At 34.6% G+C, this 26,145-nt stretch overlaps 1 protein-coding gene across 2 annotated transcripts in view; it reads left to right on the top strand.

The window, feature by feature from the left end:
• Positions 1 to 26,145, top strand: part of ADAM29 (ADAM metallopeptidase domain 29) — an 82,574-nt gene that overhangs the window by 8,679 nt on the left and 47,750 nt on the right. Inside the window, exon 2 of one of the 2 annotated variants that reach the window (XM_086703836.1) lies at positions 10,371 to 10,476. The exons of the other annotated variant lie outside the window; for it this stretch is intronic. The gene's annotated coding sequence lies outside the window, so the exon portion shown is untranslated. The remainder of the gene's footprint in view (positions 1 to 10,370; positions 10,477 to 26,145) is intronic. 2 annotated transcript variants of the gene reach the window in all.

Below are 26,145 nucleotides of genomic sequence, written 5' to 3'. Positions count from 1 at the left end.
AGGGCTGGTTCAGTGGTGATGAATTCCTTCAGTTTTTGTTTGTTTGGGAAGACCTTTATCTCTCCTTCTATTCTGAATGTCAGACTTGGTGGATAAAGGATTCTCGGCTGCATATTTTTTCTGGTCATCACATTGAAGATTTCCTGCCATTCCTTTCTGGCCTGGCAAGTTTCAGTAGATAGGTCTGCCACTAGTCTTATCAGTTTCCCTTTAAATGTTAGAGTGTGTTTATCCTTAGCTGCTTTCAAAATTTTCTCTTTATCCTTGTATTTTGCCAGTTTCACTATGATATGTCGTGCAGAAGATCGATTCAAGTTACATCTGAAGGGAGTTCTCTGTGCCTCTTGGATTTCAATGCCTTTTTCCTTCCCCAGATCAGGGAAGTTCTCAGCTATGATTTGTTCAAGTACACCTTCAGCCCCTTTCTCTCTCTCTTCTTCTGGAATTCCTAGGATACGTATATTGTTCCATATGATTGCATCACTTAGTTCTCTAATTCTTCCCTCATGGTCTTGGATGTTTTTATCTCTCTTTTTCTCAGCTTCCCCTTTTCCATAATTTTATCTTCTAATTCACCTATTCTCTCCTCTGCCTCTTCAATCTGTGCTATGGTTGCCTCCATTTTATTTTGTACCTCATCTATAGCTTTTTTTTAGCTCCTCATGACTATTTCTTAGTCCCTTGATTTGTGTAGCAATAGATTCTCTGCTGTCCTCTATGCTTTTTTTCAAGCCCAGTGATTAATTTTATGACTAATATTCTAAATTTTTGTTCCGTTATATTGCTTAAATAGTTTTTGATCAATTTGTTAGCTGTCGCTACTTCCTGGAGTTTCTTTTGAGGAGAAGTTTTCTGTTTTGTCATTGGGTAGTCCCTGCAGTGGCTCCAAACTTCAGGGATCTTCCCCTGTGCTGTCCATAGAAACTTGTGTTGGTGGGCGGGGCCACAGTCAGACCAATGTCTTCCCCCAGCCCAACACTGGGGCCACAGTCAAACTGGTGTGTACCTTATCTTCCCCTCTCCCAGGGGCAGGACTCACTGTGGAGTGGTGTGGCGCTGTCTGGGCTACCTGTACACTGCCAGGCTTGTGGTACTGCTTCAATGGGATCTGGCCAGGGTGGATCCACAAGGTGCACAGGGACACTAGGGGCAGGCTTAGCCCATTTTGCCTTCAGTGGTCCCCTGTGGGAGGGGCCCTGCAGCACTGGGAAGGAGGAAGACCTGTGGGAGGGATTGACCCACAGAAGCACAGCATTGGGCATTCACGCAGTGCAGGCAAGTTCAGTGACAGGAACTGGTTTCCTTTGGATGTTCTGCTGGGGGATGGGAGAGGGAGATGGCCAGTGCCTTTGTTCCCCAGCCGAGCTGAGCTCTGTCTTCAGTGTCTCAACAACCCCCCCCCCCCCCCGGTGTCCTCTCGACCTCCCCACTCTCAGAGCAGAGCTGTTGACTATAACATTCCAGATGTTAAGTCCCGCTGGCTATCAGAACACACTCCATCTGGCCCCTCCGCTTTTGCAAGCCAGACTCGGGGGCTCTGCCTTGCCTGGTGGGCTGCCCCTCCACCACCTCAGCTTCCTCCCACCAGTCCATGTAGCACGCACAGCCTCTCCGCCCTTCCTACCCTCTTCCAAGGGCCTCTTGTCTACCTCTTTGGCATTTTTAATATTACTAAGAATGATCTGGGGAACAAGGAATTATTAAATTGAGTACCTCAGCTAAAACTCCCATATTGGTTCTTCAGACTCTTTGGATTAGGAAACAATGAGGTGAGTAGTTGCATATTGATGATGACACAATTGTTTGTTTGTTCATAAGCACGAAATTCAGCAACAACTTAGATCCTGCTCCAGGAGTATATTTTTCAAAGTGCCGTTGTAACTACCCAACTTAAGCATAATAGTAGAGAACAGTGTTTAAAGAACTATTGTTGAAAACTAGCATCTCTGGTAGTAGTACCCATCATTTTGTGTTTTTAACAAGTTTAATAAGGGACTAGTAGGCAAACTTAAGTTTGAGGATCATTGGTATACAAAAGAAAACAATGTTTTTTTTTTTTCCACAGAAGGCAATTATTGCCCTTTTATACTCTAGCAATATCAACAACAGTACATTGTTTTTCATGTACTAAGCTAAAAGTGAGGAAGACAATAGATCAATATTGTCAACTTAGATAAATCAAATATAAGCAATTACAAATAACTAAGTAATCAATGTCTATATCTTTAGAATCTAAAAGTGAACTTAAAAACATCATAGAAATGTTCTAAAAAATGTAAACTGCTCTGCTAGTTTTCAAGAAAATAACTTTTGGGGTATACATTATATATACTTGACATGGTCTTCTGCAATAATAGAATATCCAAAATTGTTATCTAATTAAGTAAAGATATTTCAATGGGCCATGAAATGACAGGCTGTGGAACAGGGGTTGAAAAATAATTATGTATATATAGAGTGCATATCTATAGATTGATCTTAGAAAACATATAGACAAAAATATCAATAGACATTAATATATAGGATTCCCTTCAATCATAAACAAATATTGACACTTAAACATTATGTTTGCATCACAGATATGTAAAAGGAGAACATTCACTCTCACATTAAAATGAATGATACTCATAGGAGATAAGAATAAAATAAAGATATATATCACTACCAATGTGATCAGTGAAGTACAGACTTCATGTCTGAGTGTTGTATATTCAACCTGTATACTCTATGTTAACTTAGGATCTATATTTAATCTTTGACAGGTATGAAAACACACAAAACAAGTACTATACAAATATAATCTATGGGACAAATAACTGAATAGATACACATCATCCTGTTAATAATTGTCACTACTGGGATGAAGTATGAGATTAAGGATAAGAAAAGAGTTTTCATTCTTTAGAAATCTGAATTGTTTAAAAATAAGCATGTATCCTTGAGTTACTTTTTTAAATTTTAATGACAATTAAAATATAATTATGATTTAGATATCCAAATATATTTACATAGATACTTGGTAATGTTCCAAGAAAATATTTAGTAAACTTAAAAAGATATCTGTGTTAGGGGTGTCTGGGTGGCTCAGTAGGTTAAGCATCTGAATCTTGATTTTGGTTCAGGTCACGATGCCAGGGTCATGGAATGGAGCCCCTCATGGGGCTCTATGCCCAGTGTGGAGACTATTTGGGATTCTCTCTCTCCCTCCTTCTGCCCCTCTCCCCTATTCATGTTCTCTCAAGATATCTCTGTTAAATACCATAAAAATCAATGCAATATCTGTCTTTCTGTCTGTCTCTATCACTCTCTCTGAACACACACACACACACACACACACACACACTAAATAAAAAGATTTTTTCTTAATCTTCAAAACATATACAAAATAATTATATTATGAAACTTTTGTTTGAAAACCAGTTAAATTTGTCTCTAATATTTTTATAGCTTTCAATAGTATAAATGAATACAATCCAGAAATTATTTCCTATGAAAATAAGATTTATACATGAGAATTGCTCTGGAAGAAGACTTACCTTTTTCACAATGGGGATGATTATAAAGTTAAAAGTACAACATTGTTGAAAATGGAATTATGAAGAATAAGGGTAAAATAAGAGTAAAAAAGTGCTTAAATGAATGGTAATATGAGATCATTTTCAAATATAGGATTTTTAACTCCCAGAAGCCACTTTAAGGAGAAATGATTAATGGTCCTTAAAATTCATTTTATGTAGTGTTATATTGTTATACACTTAACTATAATACCTCTTTTTTCATATTAATATATAACAAAAGATAAAAATGTTAAATGATGCTTTTCCACAGAGTACTAAAAGATATATACAGAGAGACATCAAAAAGGAGAGTTACAGAAACACCTATTTATATAATAATTACATATATTTTCCTGCAGGAGTAGCTGTGGTGTTTTTGGCAATTATTTATTAGTAACTAACACGGGCCATAGAACAACCAGGGCCATCCCTAAATGTATCTTTGTCTCATACACCAGTAGCAACTCTCTTTATGCTTAGCACACACATTTTGTATTGTCATACTTAAATATTTCCAATGAGCTATTCTTATGTTTTTAAATGTGGAAAAATTTCTTCAGTTTTTTAATTGAAGTATAGTGGCATATAACATTATGTTAGTTTCATGTGTACAATATAATGATTCAATATTACAAAATAACCACTGCCATAAGTCTGTCATCTGTCACCATCTGTCACCATACATAAGCAAACTAGTGTGAGTGTGTGTGTGTGTGTGTATGTGATGAGAACTTTTAAGAAATACTTTCTTAGCAACTTTCAAATGTGTAGTTCAGTGTTATAAAATATAACCACCATGCAGTGCATTACATCCTCATGACTATTTTATAACTGAAAGTTTGTATCTTTGGACCCACTTCATCCATTTCACCCATCACATAACTCTGGAAACCATTGTTTCCATAAACCATTGTTGGTTTCCATAAACCATTGTTGTCTTTATCTATGAGCTTTTTTGTTTGTTTTGGGAGATTTTAAATTTTTATTATTGTTAGTGTTTATTATTATTATTATTCCACATACAAATGAGAATAATATGGCTTATCTTTCTTTGTCTAACTTATTTCACCTAGCATAAAGCTGTCAAGGTCTATCCGTGTTGTTAAAAATAGCAATGTGTGTATATGTATATACACCACATTTTCTTTACCTATTTATTCATTGATGGACACTTAGACTGTTTCCATATCTTGGCTATTATAAATAATACTACAATGAACATAGGGGTGCATGAATATTTTTGAGTTAGTGTTTTTGTTTTCTTTGGATAAAAGTTCAGAAGTGGAATTGCTATATCATATGGTAATTCTATTTTTAATTTTTTTGAGGAAACTTCACATTTTTTTTCTATAGTGGTCGCACCAGTTTACATTCATACCCACAATGCATAAGGGTTCCCTTCTCTCCACATCCTTGCCAACAGCTTTTTATTTCTTGTCACTTTGATAAAACCATTCTAACAGGTGTGAGGTAATATCTCTTGGTTTTGATTTGCATTTCCCTGATAATTAGTGATGTTGAGCACTTTTCCATGTACCTATTGGCCATCTGTATGTCTTCTTTGGAAAAATGTTCACTCAGGTCTTCTGCACATTTTTAAATGTGATTGTTTTTTGCTATTGAGTTGTATGGATTCTTTATATATTTTGTATGTTAACTCCTTATCAAATATATAAAAAAATATTTCATCCCATTCCAGTTTTCCTTTTCATTTTGTTGATGTTTTCTTTTCCAGTGAAGAAGCTTCTTAGTTTGATGTGGTTCCACTTGTTATTTTCTGCTTTTGTTGCCTTTACTTGTGTAGTCAGATCCAAAAAAATCACTGCCAATACTATATCAAAGAACTTACAGCCTATGTTTTCCTCTAGGAGTTTTATGATTTCAAAATATACATCCAAGTCTTAAACCCATCATGAATTATTTGTGTATGCTTAAGATATGGGTCCAGGTTCATTCTTTGGCACGTGGCTGCCAAGTTTTGCCAACATCATTTATTGAAGAAACTGTCCTTTTCTCAGTGTATATTCTTAATTCCTTAATCATAAATTAATTACCCATATATGCATGGGCTTCTGAACTCTATTCTGTTCCATTGATCTATGTGCCTATTTTTATGCCAATATCATACTGTTTTGAGTCTATGGATTTGCAAATATAGTTTGAAATCAAGGAATGTGATACCTCTAGTTTTGTTCTTTTTCAAGATTGCTCTGGCTATTTGGAGTCTTTTGTGAGAGAAGATATTTGCAAATGACATATCTGATAAAGAGTTAGCATTCAAAATACATAAAGAACTTATACAATTTAATGCTCCAAAAAATGAATAATCCAATTGAAAGCTGTTTTTAAATATATATAAACAATATTGACAAGCCTCTAGCTAGATTCGCCAAGAGTCTTGGTTCTCTATCCTGTTCCATTGATCCTATATGTTTACTTTTGTGCCAGTACCACACTGTTTTGATTACTACAGCTTTGTAATATAACTTGAAGTCTGGAATTGTGACACCTTCAGTTTTGCTTTTCTTCCTCAAAGTCACTTTGGCCATTTGGGGTCTTTTGTTGTTCCATATAAATTTTAGTGTTTTTTTGTTCTACTGTGAAAAATGCTGTTGGTATTTTGATAGGGATTACATTAAACCTGATTGCTTTTGTAGTATAAACATTTAAAAAAAATATTTGTTCCTTCAATCCATGAGTATGGAATATCTTTCCATTTCTTTGTGTAGTCTTCAATTTCTTAAGAAATAGGCAGCAGAAACGAACAGACATTTCTCCAAAGAAGACATCCAGATGGCCAACAGACAAATAAAAAGATGCTCAACATCATTTATCATCAGGGAAATGTAAGTGAGATATCACTTCACACCTGTCAGAATGGATAAAATCAAACACACACACACACAAAACAGTACATGTTGGCAAGGATGTGGAGTGACTTGCACTGTTGGTGCAGTCACTCTGGAAAACAGTATGGAGGTTCCTCAAAAAGTTAAAAATAGAACTACCCTATGATGTAGCAATTGCACTAATTCACCCCCAAAATACAAAAACAGTAATTCAAAAGGATAAATGTACCCTTATGTTTATAGCAACATTATTTATAATAGCAAAATTATGGAAGCAGCCCAAGTCTCCATCGATAGATGAACGGATAAAGAAGATGTGATATATACACATGATGAAATATTATTCAGCCATAAAAAGAATGAAATCTTGCCATTTGCAATGACATGGATGGAGCTAGAGAGTATAATGCTAAGCAAAGTCAGTCAGTCAGAGAAAGACAAATACCATATGATTTTACTCATATGTGGAATCTAAGAATAAACAAACAAGTGAGCAAAGGAAAAAAGAGAGAGAGAACCAAGAAATGGACTGTTAGCTATAGAGAACAAACTGACGGCTACCAGAGGGGAGGTTGGTGAGAAGGGATGGGTGAAATAAGCAATGGGGATTGAGGACTACACTTGTCATGGTGCACACCGGGTGTTGTATGGAATTGTTGAATCACTATACTGTATGCCTGAAACTAAGATAACACTGTAAACTATACTGCAATTTAAAATAAAATTTAAAAAGACCCAACTTTTAGTTTAATCAATTTCTTTAGTTTCTATTTTGTATATTTATGCTCTAATCTTTGTTAATCCCTTCCTTCTGCCAACTTTGAATTCTGCTTGTTCTTTTCCTACTTCCATTAGATGTAAAGTTAAGTTGTTTGTGATTTTTCTAGTTTCTTGAGGCAGGCATTTATTGCTATGAATGTAACTCTCAGAATTGCTTTTGCTGCACTCCATAAGTTTTGGTATGTTTTAGTTCCATTTTCATTTGTCTTAGGGTATTTTTATTTACCTTTTGACTTGACTTTTACATATATTTAGATTTTACAGTTTTGTTTGTTTGTTTGTTTGTTTTTGGAACTGATTTCTACTTTCATACCACTGTGGTCAGAAAAGATACTTAATACAATTTCAGGATTCTTAAATTTATTAAGACTTGCTTTGTGGCCTAACCTGTGATATATCCTGGAGAATGTTCCAGGCTGACTTGAGAAGAATGTATATTCAGTTCTTTGGGATGGAATGTTTTGTAAATATCTGTTACATCTATCTGGTCCAACATGTTATTTGAGGCTGATATTTCCTTATTGATTATCCATCTGGACTACCTCTCCATTGACATAAGTGAAGTATTAAAGTCCCATACTACCATTGTATTGCTGTATTTTTCTCTTTTTAGTCCTGTTAACATTTATGTATGTAGGTGCTTCTATGTTGGATGCATAAATGTATACAAATGTAATATCATCTTGTTGGATTGACAGCTTTATCATTATATAATACCCTTCTTTGTCTCTTATTACAGTTTCATTTCAAAGTCTATTTTGTCTGATGTAAGTATAGCTACCCCAGCTTTCTTTTGGTTTTCATTTGCATAGAAGATATTTTTCCATACCTTCACTTTCAGTCTGTGTGTGTCCTTAAATCTGATGTGAGATTTTTGTAGACAGCATATAGATATAGACAGGTCTTTCTTTTTTTTCCAGCCATTAAGCTGCACTATGTCTTTTGATTGCAGAATTTAGTCCATATACATTTAAAGTAATTATTGATAGGTATACACTTACTGACTTTTTGTTCATTGTTTTCTGAATGTTTTGTAGTTTCTCTCTGTTTCTTTCTTCTTTTTCTCTTCATTTGTGGTTTTATGGCCTTCTTTAGTGGTATGCTTAGATTCCTTTCATTTTATCTTTGTGTGACTGCTATAGGTTTTATGTCATCATCATGAGGATTATGTATAACATTTATTATAGTCCATTTTAAATTGATAACAGTTTAAGTTTGAATGAATTCTAAAGCTTTACATTTTTTCTCTCTCCAACACTTTAGGTTTTTGATGTCACATTTTGCATTTTTTATCTTGTGGCTGCCTTAACTCATTAGTGTATAGTTATTTTTATGACTTTTATCTTTTAACCTTTATATTAGCTTTATATGTAATTAATTTACTACCTTTACTATATATTTACCTTTACCAATGAGATTTATCCTTTCATATATTTTCTTGTTACTAGTTAACATCCTTTCTTTTTTAGCGTAAAGAAGTTCCTTTAACATTAATAGTGATGAACTCCTCTAACTTTGCTTGTCTGAAAATTTTTTTTATCTTCCCTTCAATTCTGAATTATAACTTTTCTAGGTAGAGTATTCTTGGCTGGAAGTTTTTTTGTTTTTTGTTTTTTGTTTTCTCAGTATTTTGAATATATTGTGCCACTCCCTTTGGCTTGTAAAGTTTCTGCTGAAAAATCTGGTATTAGCCTTATGATCTTTCCCTTGTTCATAAAAAATTATTTTTCCCTTACTGGTTTAAGATTCTCTCCCTGTCTTTAACTTTTGACATTTTAATTATAAGGTGTCTTGGTGTGTATCTCCTCAGGTTCATCTTATTTAGAATAGTCTGGGCTTTCTGGATGGGTGTCTGTTTCCTTCTCCAGACTAGGGAATTTTTCCGTCACTATTTCTTCAGATAAGGTTGTGTTTTTTTTTTTGTTCTGTTTTGTTTTGTCTCTTTCTCTCCCTTTTCTCCTTTTGACATCTCTATAAGCCTTGTTGTTATCCCATAAAGTTTTCTTTCTTTCTTTCCTTTTTTCTTTTTTTAATTTTTTTTTGTGTGAAAGAACACAAAGTAAAAAAAAAAAAAAAACAACTACCATTTTGCCAGATATAATGAAATTATTGGTTTAGAAAGGATTATCAGTAAGTCCAAAAACTATTAGAAGAATGATTTGTAATAAAAAAAGACTTTTGTATGGTTCTAAAACCATTCTACAAAGACTACTTTTGTTAGATTCTGTTTCAACAAGCTTGTTACAAAGAACATTTTGAGGATAAGTGGGAATTTGAATTTGCACTGGATATTAGATGGTTTAAAAATAATAATAATTGATTTTGTTAGATCTAATGTTATTTTGACTATGTAGGAAAATACTTCTTCAGAGATGCTTATAAAAGTATATGGAATGTTATGTCATATTTTTCATAATTTGCTTTAAAAAAAGTTTTAAAAAATTTTTAGAAATTTAAAAGTCCTTGTTACATATGCAACGGTAGCATATTTAAAAATAAAAACTATAAGACTCATACAAAACAAACAAGAAAATAACTTTACAGTTTAGCTCTGAAAAAAATGATGATTACATGTCATCCAAAATGGATGGAAGTTCAAGGAAATTTGTTTTTTTTTTAAAGTGAAAAATGAATAAACTAGATAAGAAAAGAAACAATAAAAAAGAAGAGACAAAATAGTAGGTAAAAGGTACTAACTGAGGAAGTGAGATAAAAGATAAGGTAAAAGATAGTAGATAGTTTCTATAAAGTAAGAAGGGCAAACAGTCTTTGAAAGCTGATCATCTGTATCTGACCTTCTGAAACGTAGAAGCAGAGGATATTGAAGTACAGTATACAAAAGATGATTTGTCTCATGGCACTGTGATATGTGTATAGGTAGCTAATGTTCTGAACAAAAACACAGAATAATGGCATTATTCTCACTCTTAAATGCTCTTCTTGTAAAACCCATTTGTATAGGAATCAATTCCTTTATAGTATAGCTCTCACAAGACCTTCTCATGGACCTCTGCCAGCCCAGTGAGGTAGATATTTTCCTTTATGCACAACATATGTTCCTATTCCCTTTTCCCAAATATGCTGGGTTTGTAGAGAAAATCACATAATGCTTACCCTAAAACGTGTTGTTTACATACTATACATATCTCGTTTCATACCAAATGTTCTTATCTATTCCTCATAGAGTGGTGCAACTCTCCTCAGCTCTCCTCCCACCACTTCCCTAAGATATCTCTTTGATCCTATCTTGAGACACTTTCAAGAAAAGAAGTTATGAAGATAATCATGAGGTAACATTTTATGAAATAGTTTCCAAATTTTTCTTCCCCAACTTTTTTTTCCTCCAGTCCTCCAATGAATTGTCAATTTAAATCACAGAAGTTACTTAGAAAGTACTCTGTCTTACATTCATTGTTTATATCTGGAGTCAAGCCAGTTTCATTTTCCAACCTGGTAGAATTTTGGTAGAATCTAACCCAGTCTTGTGCAAACAATATATGTATTTTTTCTGTATTGTATAAAACATTTTTTTAAATTTTTTTAAATGTTTATTTATTGTTGAGAGAGAGAGACAGAGCATGACTGGGGGAGGGGTAGAGAGAGAGGGAGACACAAAATCAGAAGGAGGCTCCAGACTCCGAGCTGTCAGCACAGAGCCTGACGTGGGGCTGGAACTCACAAACCGTGAGATCATGACCTGAGCTGAAGTCAGACGCTTAACTGACTGAGCCACCCAGGTGCCCCTCTTATGAAACTTTTCTTGATGTAAGATATTTTTTTAACAATATGTACTTTCTCTATGTAAGTTTTAGAGCATGAAATCATTTATATACTTCAGGTTAAAAGGAAGATTATTATAAATCTTCAATCCAATATGGTAAATAAATATTTTTTCTGCATATTTTGAGAATAATACCCTTAGTTAATTGAAATTGTTCTTTTGGTTTTGTTATTCACATTGTAAAGTGCTTAAGTATTCTGTATTTAAAGAAATAAAATGGTAAAGTCCATCGGTCATTTCTATGAACCAAAAGCATACAATGTGATTCATTTTTGATGGAGCAACTTCTAGTCAAACCATAAAGAAAACAGTGTGAGAATTTCAGTATTGTATTTTCCTGCTGATGTTTTGAGTATTTTACAATATTGAAGTCTAAAGTTGTTTTCAAATAAATAGTAAATGGATATGTTTTTGAAAAAATAATTGAAGAAATATGTTACCCTGTTATAGTATTTAAGTAGGATCCATGATCTAAAATTAATTGGTAAATGTTAAAATTAAAGCATTAAATGTAAAAAAAAAAATTTCTTTTGTAACAATAAAATTATATGTTTTAAAATTAGTTGATTGCTTATATTTCTGTCTAAAATGCTTGCCCCAGGATGATATTTTTTCCTTAAAAAATATGTAAAATTTATATGTTGTTACCAGACATTATATGAGATATTTATTAATTTTTCCTAATTATATTTAATTTTTAAATAGAAAATGTAAATTCTCTAGAGAGTGCATGTAAAATTGCAGATAATTTTACAAATAGCAGAGATAAAATGAGATTTTGAATGTACATGTATAAATAACATTTACATAGTATTTGGTGCTTCATTTTATGAGTGTAATCATTAGAGACATATATATGTGATATCTAAAATAACCTTAGTTATAATTTTGAAATAAACTAAGCAAATACTTAAATATAATACAGTGTTTTTTAATTAAAAAAATTTCTTTTTAATCTTTATTTATTTTTGAGAGAGATAGAGGCAGAGCATGAGCAGGGGAGGGGCAGAGAGAGAAGGAGACACAGAATCTGAAGCACAGACTCCAGGCTCTGAGCTGTCAGCACAAAGCCCCATGCAGGGCCTGAACCCACGAAAGCAAGTTCATGACCTGAGCTGAAATTAAATGCCCACTGACTGGGCCACCCAGGCGCCCCAAATATAATACAGTTTTTAAATTAGATTTACATCTAATTTGGATATGCACATAGCATGATTCTGTTATTTGGCAAGAAATAGTATTCCATATCATATATTATAAATTATGTGATACTAATATATTTTCTTGGGATATTTTATATGTATTGAACATTTAACAAACCTTTATTAAATATTCAATGTGTGGAAGGCATGTTATTAACTGTTATAGTGGATATATATGGAAATAATTCCTATGTGTGTGTTTGTGTGCATGCTCCCCTGTGGTCAAATTTTAAAAGAGCTTCTAAGCTACAAGAGTCAAGGAAGGTTTCAATAAAAGGATTTGAATTTTCACATGGAGTTCTAAATATACAATAAAAATAGAAATAAATAAATCCACTAGATAGCCAGACTCAAGCAGTTATGGTAACAATTAATTTGAATATGAGACCCAAATGGGATCACTCTATTAATTGTCCAACTCATACATTAACCCATGATTCTTCTTTCTAACCTTTAGGACCTTGATTTGGTAGAAGTGAATGTAAGTATCAAATTCCTTAAATATTTCAAAATGTGAAGACAAATTCAAACCATATATAAACTTTAAATAAAGAACTGAAATGTAACTGTCACCAGGGAATATCAATAAACACAATGTAAATAAAACACAATGTTTCCATTTAAGTCTGTTAACAGTGGTAGCTAATTAGTTGAAATGTCCCTACAGATCAGATCATAAGCAGCTTAAGTTCTAAAAATACCATGGCATACTTGTGGCTTTGTCTCTAGCATATTAAGAACCTAAAAGTTGTCACACACAATTTTTCAACAAGAAAAAAGATAAAAAAAAGATAAACAAACTGAAATCAGTGACTTTTCTGGGAGCCATTAGAGAGCTGGAGTCACAGAACAAATTGTCATCTGCTCTAGAGACAGGCAAATATAGGGGGTCACACCTAGGATCTGCTTACTTGGAGCAGAAGTTACTTAAGCCATAAACTGGTAGGAACATTTTAAGAGTAATTTTGATGAATTCTAGGGCCTTATTTTGAGAGAGACAGAGAAAGTGCGAGCAGGGGAGGGGCAGATAAAGAGGGAGAATCTCAAGCAAGCTCTGCACTGTCAAAGCCTCAATGGGAAAAAAATATTTGAACAGTCTCATCAAAGCAAATACAAATAGCAAACAACCAGAGGAAAATATTCTCAACAACTCTTGTCATTAGGAAGTTGCAGATTGGGGCGCCTGAGTGGCTCAGTCGGTTAAGCGTCCGACTTTGGCTAGGGTCATGATCTCAGGGTTTGTGAGTTCCAGCCCCACATCGGGCTCTGTGCTGACAGCTCGGGGCCTGCAGCCCCCTTCAGATTCTGTGTCTCCCCCTGTCTGCCCCTCTGCCACTTGCACTCTGTCTCTCACATTGTCTCAAAAATAAATAAACATTGAAAAAAAATAAAAAAAAAAAAAAAGGAAGTTGCAGATGAAAACAAAAAAATACTGTTACATACATCTAAGAATGGGTAAAATCCAGGGGCACCTGGGTGGCTCAGTCTGTTAAGCATCCGACTCTTGATTTCAGCTAGGTCATGATCTCATGGTTTGTGAATCCAAACCTTGTATCAGGCTCTGTGCTGACAGCATGCATCCTGCTTGTGATTCTCTCTCTCCCTGTTTCTATGTCCCTCCCATGCTCTCTCACTCTTTCTGTCTCTCAAAAAGTAAATAAACAAACAAACAAAGGTAAAATCCAAAAACTGACACTACCAGTTGCTGGTAAGAATGCAGAGCAAGAGGAACTCTCATTAATTACTGGTAAAGGACAATGGCACAAACACTTTGAAAGGTATTTTGTAAGTTTCTTACAAAGCTAAATATAATTTTGCCATAAAATCCAGCAATCATACTCCTGAGTGTTTATGCAAACAATCTGAAAATTTGTCAGTATAAATACCATCACATGAATGTGGCAAACAGATTTATTCTTAATCACCAAAAACTAGAAATGACCTTCAATATGTAAATGAATAAACAAACTGTGTTATATCACTATAAGGGGTATCATTCAGTACTTAAAACAAACAAGCAAAAACTATTAAGCAATGAAAAGACATGGATGAACCTTAAGTACATACTGCTAAGTGAATGAAGTCAGTCTGAAAAGTTTACATAGTATTTGACTTCGTTTAAATGAGATTCTGGAGAAGGCAGAAAAATACAATAAGAAGACTAGTGGGTGGTAGGAATTTGTGGCAAGTGCATCGTTCCCCATCTCTTAGATGTGGGCTGTGCAAAGGGACATACTGCCAGAGTACAGTATAAAAAAGGGGAAGGAGTAACTTTACAGTGAAGAAATTGGACAAATGCTATCAAGACAGTTGATCAAAGTCAACATCAATTGTAATAAGTCATGTTAATAGTAGGTACTCTTTACATGATATGATGAAATGGACGCTGTTTTCGTGGCTGTCCTCACAAAAATGCATACTCTCGGTCTAATCACGAAAAGAATCAGATAAGCCTTAATTCAGGGATATTCTACAAAACACCTGACCAGAAATACACGAAAGTTTTTGTCATCAAAAACAATCCCACCGGGGCCCCTGGGTGACTCCGTTGCTTAAGTGTCTGACTTTAGCTCAGGTCATGATCTCACAGTTAGTCAGTTCCAGTTCTGAGCTGTCAGTGCAAAGCCTGCTTTGGATTTTCTCTCTCCCTCTCTCTCTGTCCCTTCCCCACTCTCTCTTTCTCAAAACAAATAAACTTAGAAAAAAAGTCCCACAGACAAAAGACCCTAAGAAGGCATGGGGGTTTATTGTAATGTGGAATCCTGGAAAGAATCTTGGAACTAAAAATAGACATTAGATAAAAATGCTAAAGTCTGAAAAAAGCATAGACTTTGTTTAATAACCTGTCATTATTGGTTCATTAACCATGTAAATATACCATATAATGCAAGATGTTATAGGGAAAACATGGGCATGGGAGTATATGGGAACTCTCTGCACCGTATTTGCAATTTTTCTGTAAATCTAAACCTTGCCTAAAAAAAAGTTGATATTAAAAAAACGATTAAAATATCATGGCAATCTTGCGCCTTTCATATATTTATGCCTCCAATGCTACTAAATATAGAATTAATAAAATGGCTCTTCTGTTAAAGATAGGAAGAAAGAAAACACCTTACAAGGAAGTGACTTTATGCAGTTCTTTTTTAAACTATTCAGTACAAATGTTCTCTGACAGAATTTGTTTTACATTATTAAATCTGAAAGTGTTTTCATACCTCTTATACTAATGCCAAAATTAAGGAGCCAGAAAAGGTATCCATTTCAAAGGAAAAAGGAAGTGGTTATCTAGTTTCCTATGCAAAGGCTTGTGTTCCCGAAAAACAGAAGTGAATCAGACAGAAGATAAAATGTTAGATTAAAATTGATGACAAAAATTACTTTGAAAGACTTAGAAAAAAATCTAGAAATTCATGATGTGTGTTTTCTGTTTTTCTTGCTTGCTGGGAGATAAATGAAAGCAAAGTTACCATACACATGTTTCTAAAGATATGGGAACACACAAAGAAACACTGTTTCAAACCTCCAAACCCATTTATTTAGAAAATTGTTTCCTGTTCGGTGTAGAAGAAAATATATTTTGTTGTTAAAAAGAATAAACTGAAAATTAAAGAAACCATTTGTTGTCTTTAAAAATAATAATAACTATCATTTATTAAATACATAGGGTATGGAAGGCATTGCCCTAAATATTTAAGCTGGGATATCCCATGTAACCATCAAAACCTTAGTAGGGCACAGACATTACTATTTTATTTCATTCTTATTTTACAAAAAAAGAAACCAAATGTATGATCATTTACCTACATATCTAGTATGTATAAGTGCTGGTATTAGAATTTAGGAATAATGCTTCAGACGGATGCCTACTTTGCCCTCTAGTCATAAGTCAACAAGACAACTTAGCCTACAGAAAGACTTTTCCTCAATCCAGGAGGACATGATATTTGTAAATCTTTATGCATCCACCTAAAAACATAAAACGACCTAAAGATAACAGACCTAAAGATAGAGCAGACATATATAGCAGACTTAAAGACTGAAAAAGACAGCAAAGAATAAGAGTTGGAATTATTAAAAGATAAGATCGAGAAGCCTTTAGTAGGCTCACTAAGAAAAAGAACGTAAATAAAGTCAGAAATGAAACAGGAAATGTTACAACTGATACCACAGAAATACAAAAGATCATAAGGGACTACTATAAACAATTATGCACTAACAAGTTGGACAACCTAGAAGAAATGGATAAATTCTTAGAAACATGCACTCTCCCAAGCCTGAATCATGAAGAAACAGAAAATCAGCATATACCAATAGTAGTTAAGGAGTAATCAAAAACCTCCCAACAAACAACAGTGCAGAAACAGATCATTTCACTGATGAATCCCGCCAAACATTTAAAGAGTTAATACCAATCCTTCTCACACTCTTCCAAAAAAATGGGGCAAAAGGGAACATATCCCAGATCATTTTACAAGTCCAGCATTACCGTGGAAACAAAACTAGATAAGGACACTACAAGAAACCAAACCAAAACAAAACAAAACTACAGGCCAAAATCCCTGATGAACATAGATGAAAAAGTCTTCAACAAAATATTAATAAACTAAATTCAACAATACATTGGAAGAATCATACACCATGATCAAGTGGACTTAATTCTTATGATGCAAGGATGGTTCAACACACACAAATCAATCAATATTATACACCACATTAAAAAAATAAAGGATAAAAATCATACAATTAACTTAGATGAAGAAAAGGAATGTGAAAAAGTTTAACATTCATTCGTTATAAAAACTCAACAAACTGGGTATAGAGGAAAAGTACCTCAACATAATAAAGACCATATATAACAAGCCCATAGAGAGCATCAAACTTGGTGAAAAACTGAACACTTTTCCTCTAAATTCAGGAACAAGACAGATATGTCCATTTTGCCGCTTTTATTCAACATAATATTAGAAGCAATTAGGCATAAAAAAGACATAAAATGAATCCAACTGAGAGAGGAGGATGTAAAACTGTCACTATTTACAAATAACCTGATTTTATATATAGAAAAGCCTAAAGACTCCATCAAAAAACTCTTAGAATAAATGAATTCAGTAACATTGCAAGATAGAAAGTCAAGATATAAAAATCAGTTGCATTTCTATACACTATCAATGAACTATCAGAAAAAGAAATTAACAATCCCATTTGTAATTTTATCACAAGGTATAAAATACCCAGGAATAAATTTAATTAAGATGGTGAGACACCTATGCTCTAAAAACCAGAACACAATAATGAAAGAAATTGAAGAGGACACAAATAAAAAAAGAGATATCATGCTCATGGATTGGAAGAATTAATATCATCAGAATGTCCATACTACCCAAAGCAACCTATAAATTCACTGCAATCCCAAGCAGAATTCCAATGGCATTTTTTTTTCAACGTTTATTTATTTTTGGGACAGAGAGAGACAGAGCATGAACGGGGAAGGGGCAGAGAGAGAGGGAGACACAGAATCGGAAACAGGCTCCAGGCTCTGAGCCATCAGCCCAGAGCCCGACGCGGGGCTCCAACTCACAGACCGTGAGATCGTGACCTGGCTGAAGTCGGACGCTTAACCGACTGCGCCACCCAGGCGCCCCTCCAATGGCATTTTTTACAGGTATGGAAAACAATCCTAAAATTTGTATAGAAACACGAAGACCCCAAATAGTGAAAACAATCTTAAGAAAAACCATAGCTGGAGGTATTACGTTCATGATTTCAAACTGTATTACAAAGCCTTAGTATTCAAAAGTTTATGCTATTGTCATAAAAACAGACACCTAAATCAGTGGAACAGAATAGAGAGACCAGAAATAAGCCCAAGCATAGATGCGAAGCTAATTTGTGACAAGGGTCCCAAGAATACACTGGTGAAAGGATAGTCTATTTAATAAACAGTGCTGGAAAAACTGGGCAGGCAGCTGCAAAAGAGTGAAACTGGACCATATCCTGTCTTACACCAAACACTAAAATCAACTCAAATTGGACTGAATTCTTAAAGATTAAAGACTTAAAGATTAAACGCTTGACTCTAAGACCTTAAACCATAAAACTCCTAGAAGAAATAATAGAGGGTAAGATACTACACATTGGTTTTGGCAGTGATTTTAGGGTGTGTGTGTGTGGGGGGGGGTTGACACTAAAAGCAAAAGCAACAAAAGAATAAACAAATGGGACTAGATTACAGTAAGCAGCAAAAGAAACCAATGAAATGAAAAGATTACCTACTGAATGGTATAAAATATTTACAAATCATGTATCTGATAAGGGGTTAATATGCAAAATATATGAAGAACTCACGCAGCTCAATATATAAATATCCCAGTAGTTCAATTAAAAAATGGGTAGAGGAACTGAATGCATACCTTTCCAAAGAAGACATAGATAACTAACAGGTACTTGACAAGGTGTCTAACATCAGTAATCATAAGAGAAATACAAATAAAAACAACAGTGAGATATTATTACCCATAACCTGTTAGAATGGCTATTATCCAAAAGATGAGAAATAAAAAGCACTGGCAATGATGTGGAGAAAAGGGACCCCTTGTATGTTGTTGGTGAGAATGTAAACTGATGCAACCACTATGGAAAACAGTATGAAATTTTCTCAAAAAATTAAAAATAGAATGACAGTATGATCCAGTAATTCCGCTATTGGATATTTATCTGAAGAAAACAAAATCACCATCTTGATAAGAAATATTCACTTTCATGTTCATTGCAGCATTATTTACAATAGTTAATATATGGAAACAACTTAAAGTGCCCATCCATGGATGAATGGATAAAGAAAATATGATTATATATATTTTTAACTACAATATTTATTAAAATATTGTAGATAAATATATAAATATAAAAAAATACAAAAAGATCAAATTTACCCTTTACCCAGTTTCCACAAACAGTAACTTCTTACAAAAACTATAGAACAATGGCACAAACAAAATATTGATGCTGATATAATCCATGATTTTATGTTAGGTTTTTTTTTTTCAACGTTTTTTATTTATTTTGGGGACAGAGAGAGACAGAGCATGAACGGGGGAGGGGCAGAGAGAGAGGGAGACACAGAATCGGAAACAGGCTCCAGGCTCTGAGCCATCAGCCCAGAGCCCGACGCGGGGCTCGAACTCACGGACTGCGAGATCGTGACCTGGCTGAAGTCAGATGCTCAACCGACTGCGCCACCCAGGCGCCCCCATGATTTTATTCAGATTTCTTCAGTTTTATTTGTACTCATTCATGTGTGTAGATGTATTTAATTCTATCAATTTTATCATATGTGCAGATTTGTATATTCATTATCAGAGTCAATAAATAGAGTCAAGATGATGGATAAGAGGTTCCTGACTTTCCCTCCTCCTCCTGACTGATGCTAAATATGCAGCCACACATGAATCAATTCTGTTTGATAGAAATCTGGAAACTAGTGGAATCATTCTAACATATTGGGTAACTGAGAAAACACCCACATTGAAATGGGTAAGAAAGGTTGAGATACACTCTAAACCTGACCCCAGCACAGTGCCTTACAGTTGGAAGGGAATACTAACTTCCAATTTTTTTCTTTGTAGTGAAGGGTTTGGATCACACATTTTTCTCCAATTCCTAAGGCTTTGAAGGAATGGATGGGCCTCCATTACCTACCTGTGATAGCTGTGATAAGGCTCAGCATTCACAATTCCCATAGGACCAAACTATACAAAGAAGAAGTTCTTGAATGGTGTGCAAACAATTCTCACACCTATAACCTGGTCTTGGTGTAGAAAGAACAGGCAAAACCACTCATCACCACTTTCTCTGTGGAAGGAATCTGTCTACTTTCATAGCTTCTGCCTAAGGATTTGCCTTCTAATTAGCCTTTACTTATTTGGGTGCTGACTGGAATCTTCCTGGGAGCATGAAAACGCTAATAAGCACTTCGCCCATAATCTCTCTCCAGCTTCTTCCAACAATGAAACAAAGTCACCAGCTTCTCCCCAAAAGGATGTCCACACAACCAGCACCCCAACTTTAATGGCTGCCATCCAAAGGACAGGCTCCCAAATCAGCTAGCTCCCACCACCGACAGGTCTTGAATTCAGGACATGTGGGACTCTAGCAAACAAAGCAGCAGTGTTTAAATGGGAGTATGTGTACTCCCTGCAGATAAACACTGAGCTCAGAGAAGAGGAGGGAGATAAAAACACCCATCTCCCAATTTCTCTCTGGAAGAGACATGGTGCATACTTTTTCATCTGTTGCCTGAAGCTCTGGCTTCCAATAAGCCTACATGTGAGAGCTTACTGGGATCCTTCTAGGAACATGAAAGAGCTGGTGGGCATCCAAACCAAGTTTCCAGCTGCTCCCTAGCAGAAGCTTTTTTACACACCTAGCACCCCAAATGTTAGGGCTGTCAAACAAGAAACTGGTTCCTCAATCCCCTAGCTCTGGTAGCTGATGGAACTTGGCATATTAAAGAGGCAGTCTGTATGGGTGCACAAGCATTCCCAGTAACTATGGCCTCTGGCTCAGCATAGAATGAGGAAGCAAAGCCACACAGCTCTTGATTTCTCCCTGATAGGGTTAGGCTGCATAGCTAACATCTAGAATTTCCCAGCTGCTGACTAAAGGTCAGGATCCCAATTAGTTTCTATCAGAGAGCTAAAGGCAGGCAATTAGTTGCTGTACAGGAACACAAACAGGTATGTGGATATTTCCCAAACCTTTGGGACAGTAACAGGTATTAGCACTCCCTAATCTACAGAGAGCCACAAAGAACAGACACAGCATCATGGACAAACACAAAGGCTGGAGAGACAACCGAGAGCGTAGGCTGGCTGATTGACGAGGTTCATCTCCTACAGAAGCCGCTCTGTCAAGGCTGGGAGAGGTGGCTATTTTATGTAATGGGTAAAAACCAATGCAGAGAGTGTCAAGGAAAATCAAGAATCAGGGAACCATGTTCCAAACAAAAGAACAAAATAAATCTTCAGAAACTGACCATAAAGAAGCAGAGATGAGTGCTTTACCCAAAAGAGAGTTCAAAATAACATACATATAAACATAATAAATAACATACCGATGATCACTGAGATAAGGAGAGCAGTATATAAGTCAAATGAGAATTTCACCAAGAGACAGAGAATATTAAAAAGTACCAGAGATCATAGAGTTGAAGAATATAATTACTGAAGTGAAAAATTGAGTAGAAGTGTCCCACACCTAACTAGGTCAAATGGAAGAAAAGACCAGTGAATTTAAAGATAAGAGAATAGAAGTCATACAATCAGAAAATCAAAAAGAAAAGAAGAATGGAAAATAGCGATGACAGCTTAAGGGACTTATGGGACATAATACATGCTTTACAGGTTTATCAGAAAGAGAAGAGAGAGGGAAAGGGTGCAGAAAGCTTATGCAAAGAAATAATGGCTAAAAACGTCCCAAAACTGTACAGACATCCAAATGTAGGAAGACCAAACAATATCAAAAAGGAGAATCTAGAGACTTACAGAAACACAGACTATAATTAAATTGTCAAAAGTTAAAGACAATCTTGAAAGTAGCAAGAAAAAAAATGGCTTGCTATGTACAAAGGAACCCCATAAGATGAGTATCAGTGGATTTTTCAGCAAAAACCTAGCAAGTGAGAGGGAATGGGATGCTATATTCAAAATGCTGGGGGTGCGGGTGGAGAATGCCAAAAGAATATTTTACCCAGCAAAGTTGTCCTTCAGAATTGAAAGAAAGCTAGATACTTTCCTCAAAACAAGCTGAGGAGTTCATCACCAATATGCCAGCCTTACAACAAATGGAGTAAAGGGAGTTCTTTAAGCTGAAACTAAAAGGATGTTAATTAAGAATATTAGGTGAATATATACTTAAATTTAGAAAACACTAACATTGGAATAGACGTGTGGAAATCACTTATAATTTATAAAAAGTTTAAAAGACAAAAGCATGAAATTACAATAGCTACAAAATTTGTTAATAGAGACATAATATAAAAAAGATATAAATTGTGATATCAAAAACATTAATGAGGAAGAAAATAAAAATGTAGAGTTTTGTAGGCAATTAAGTTGTTACCAGCTTAAAATAGGCTGTTATAAGATGTTTTATGTAAGCATCCTAATACTTTCAAATAAAAAGCTCTATACATACACAAAAGATAAAGAGAACTGTATCAAAGCATACATGAAAAAAATCATCTAATCATAAAGAAATCAAGGAAGAGAGGAAGAAAGGAAAAAATAATACTACAAACCAGCCAGAAAGCAATTAACAAAATGACAGCGGTAAATCCACACCTATTAATAATTATTTTAAAAGTAAATGGACTAAATTTCCCAATAAAAAAACACAGAGTGATTGAATGGTTGAAAAAATAAAAAGCAAGATCCAATTATAGCTACCTACAAGAGACTCACTTAAGCTTTAAGGACACACATAGACTAAAGTGAAAAGATGCAAAAAATATTCAATGAAAATGCAAACAAAAAGAGAGCAGAGGTAGCTATACTTATCCAGACAAAATAGAATTTAAGTCAAACTGTAATAAGAGACAGGGAAGGTTATTACATGATGATAAAAGTGTCAATTCTAACAATTACAAATATGTATACATCCAACATCTGAGAAGCTAAACAAATAAAGGAAATATTAAAAGATTTGAAGGGTGGGGCACCTGGGTGGCTCAGTCAGTTAAGCGGCCGACTTCCACTCAGGTCATGATCTCACGGTCCGTGGGTTCGAGCCCCGCGTCGGGCTCTGTGCTGACAGCTCAGAGCCTGAAGCCTGTTTCGGATTCTGTGTCTCCCTCTCTCTGACCCTCCCGTGTTCATGCTCTGTCTCTCCATGTCTCAAAAATAAATAAAACGTTAAAAAAAAAAAAAAAAAGATTTGGAGGGAGAAATACACAACAGTACATAATAGGGGACTATAATGCTTAACTTTTGATAATGGATAGATGATTCAGACAGAGAATCAACAAGGAAATAGTGGACTTGACTATGTGTTAGACTAGATTAATCTAACAGACACAGAATATTTCATCCAGTAGCAGCAGAATACATATTCTTCTGAAGTAGACACAAAACATACTCCAAGGTAGGTTGTGCGTTAGGCCACAAGTCTTAACAAATTTAAGATTGAAGTCGTACCAAGTATCTTTTCTGACCACAATGGTATGAAATTAGAAATAGGCAAGAGGAAAATTGAAAAATTTACAAATACATGGAGATTAGACAACATATTCCTGAATAAACAATGGGTCAAGGATGAAGTTAATAGGGAAATTTAAAAATCCTAAGACACGAAAACAGAAACATAACACACTAAAATGGGATGCAACAAAGGAATTCTAAGAGGGAAGTGTGTAGCAACAAATATATACATTAAATAAATAAATCTGAAATAAATCTCAAATAAATAATCTAAAAAACCACAAGGAACTAGAGAAAGAAGAACAAACTAAGTCTACAGTCAGCAGAATTAAGCAAATAACAAATAACAGAGTGGAAATAAATGAAGTAGGAGGGTGATAGAAAAGATTACCGGAACTAGGAACTGTTTTTTTTTTTCAAACATAAACCAAATTGATGACCCTTTAGCAAGACTAACAGAAAAAAGAGAAGATTCAAATAAAATCATAAATAAAAGAGAAGACATTACAACTGAAATAACAGAAATACTGAGAATCATAAAAAAATATCCTACTATGTACAATTATACACCAACATAGTGGACAACCTAGAAGAAATGGGTAAATTTTTAGAAACATACAACCTACCAACACAGAATCATGAAGCAATATAAGATCAAAACAGACCGATTCCAAGGAGGGAGATTGAATCAGTAATCAAAAACCTCCTAACAAAGAGAAGCCCAGCAGCAGATAGCTCCCCTGGTAAATTTTACCAATCATTTAAAGAAGAATTAATATCATTCCTTCTCAAATCATTCCCCAAAATTGGAGAGGATGGAACACTGTCAAACTCATTTTACAAGGGCAGCATCACCCTAATATCAAAGCCAGAAAGGGACATTGCAAGCAAAGAGGATTACAGGCCAACTTTCCTGATGAACATAGATGCAAAAATTCTCAACAAAATATTAGCAAATAGAAGTGAACAATGCATTAAAACGATCATACACACCCAATCAGAATTTATTCCTGGGGGGAGAGCGGATGCAAGGATGGTTCAACATATACAAATCAATAAAACTGATATATTACATTAACAAAACAAAGGATGAGAATCATATAGTCATCTCAATAGATGTAGAAAATTATTTAACAGAATTCAACACCATTTCATGACAAAACTCTCAATAAGTTGTATATGGACGGGATGTACTTCAGCATAATAAAAGTCATATAAGCCAAATCCACAACACGCTCAATAATAAAAAGCTAAAAGTTTTCCAAGATCAGGAAGAAAACAACAATGTCACCCTTGCCATTTCCATTTGACATTGTATTAGAAGTCCTAGCTAGAGCAATGAGGCAAGACAAAAAAGCAAAATGCATCCAAAGTGGAAAGGAAGAAGTAAAATTGTCTGTTTGCAGATGACATAACATTATATACATAAAACCATAAAGACAGCACCAAAAAACTGTTGCAGCTAATAAACTAGTTGAGTAAAGTTAGTTGAAGGATACAAAATCAATACATAAAATCAGTTGTATTTCTATACACTACTATAAATGATCAGAAAGAGAAATTAAGAAAATAATCTGATTTATAATAGCACCTGCCAAAATAAGCTAACAGGAATAAAATTAACCAAGGGGGTGAAAGATGCATACACTGACAATTATACACATTGATGAAGAAGACACAAATAAATGGGAAGATATTCTGTGTTTATGATTTGAATGAATTAGTATTTTTCAATTCCAAAACAGCCAAAGTGATCTACAGATTCAGCTTAGCTTCTATCAGAATTTCAATGGCACTTTTTACAGAAATAGAAAGAAAACAAAAATTCATCTGAAGCTAAAAGACCCCAAATAGATAAAGCAATCTCAAGAAAAAAGAACAAAGCAAGAAGCATCATACTTCCTTATTTGATATATGTTACAACATAAATGGACCTTTACAAAATTTTGCTTATGGAAAAAAAGGAAACTTTGTGCACAGTTTGTGGGAATGTAAACTTGTGCAGCCACTTTGAAAAAGAGTATGGAGTTTCCTCAACAATTTTAAAAAAGAATACTATACGATCCAGTAATTCCACAGCTGAGTATTTACCCAAAGAAAATGAAAACATTAATTTGAAGAGATACATGCACCCTTATGTTTATTGCAGCATTATTTACAAGAGCCAAGATATACAATTAAGCCAAGCCCATCAATAAACTAATAGACTAATAAGTGAGGTATATACATTCAATGGAATATTACTCAGCCATGAAAAAAGAATGAGATCTGCAACAACATTTACAACAGCATGGATGGAACTAGGGATATTATGCTAAATGAACTATTTCAGAGAAAAACAAATACCATATGATTTCATCTATATGTGGAATCTAAAAAACAAAACAAATGAAGAAAGAAGCAAACAAGCAAGCAAACAAAAAAGTAGACTCTTAAAAGCAGGGAACAAACTGGTGGTGGCCAGAGGGGAGGTGAGTAGGGGCATAGGTTAAATGGATAAAGGAGATGAAGACATACAAACATCCAGTTATTAAAAAAGTAAATCACTGGGACTCCTAGTAAATCACTCCACTGGGTGGCTCAGTCAGCTGGGCATCCGACTTTGGCTCAGGTCATGATCTTGCAATTTGTGAGTTCGAGCCCCATGTCGGGCTCTGTGTTGACACCTCGGATCATGGAACCTGCTTTAGATTCTGTGTCTCCCTCCCTCTCTGCCCCTCCCCTGCTCATGCTCTGTCTCTCTCTCTCTCAAAAATAAATAAATGTTAAAAAAAAAAA

This window comes from Puma concolor, chromosome B1, assembly GCF_028749965.1.
Source record: "Puma concolor isolate L17-30 chromosome B1, mPumCon1.1.hap2, whole genome shotgun sequence".
In the NCBI taxonomy this organism is placed as follows: Eukaryota; Metazoa; Chordata; class Mammalia; order Carnivora; family Felidae; genus Puma; species Puma concolor.
This window is presented reverse-complemented; position numbering and strand designations above follow the sequence as displayed.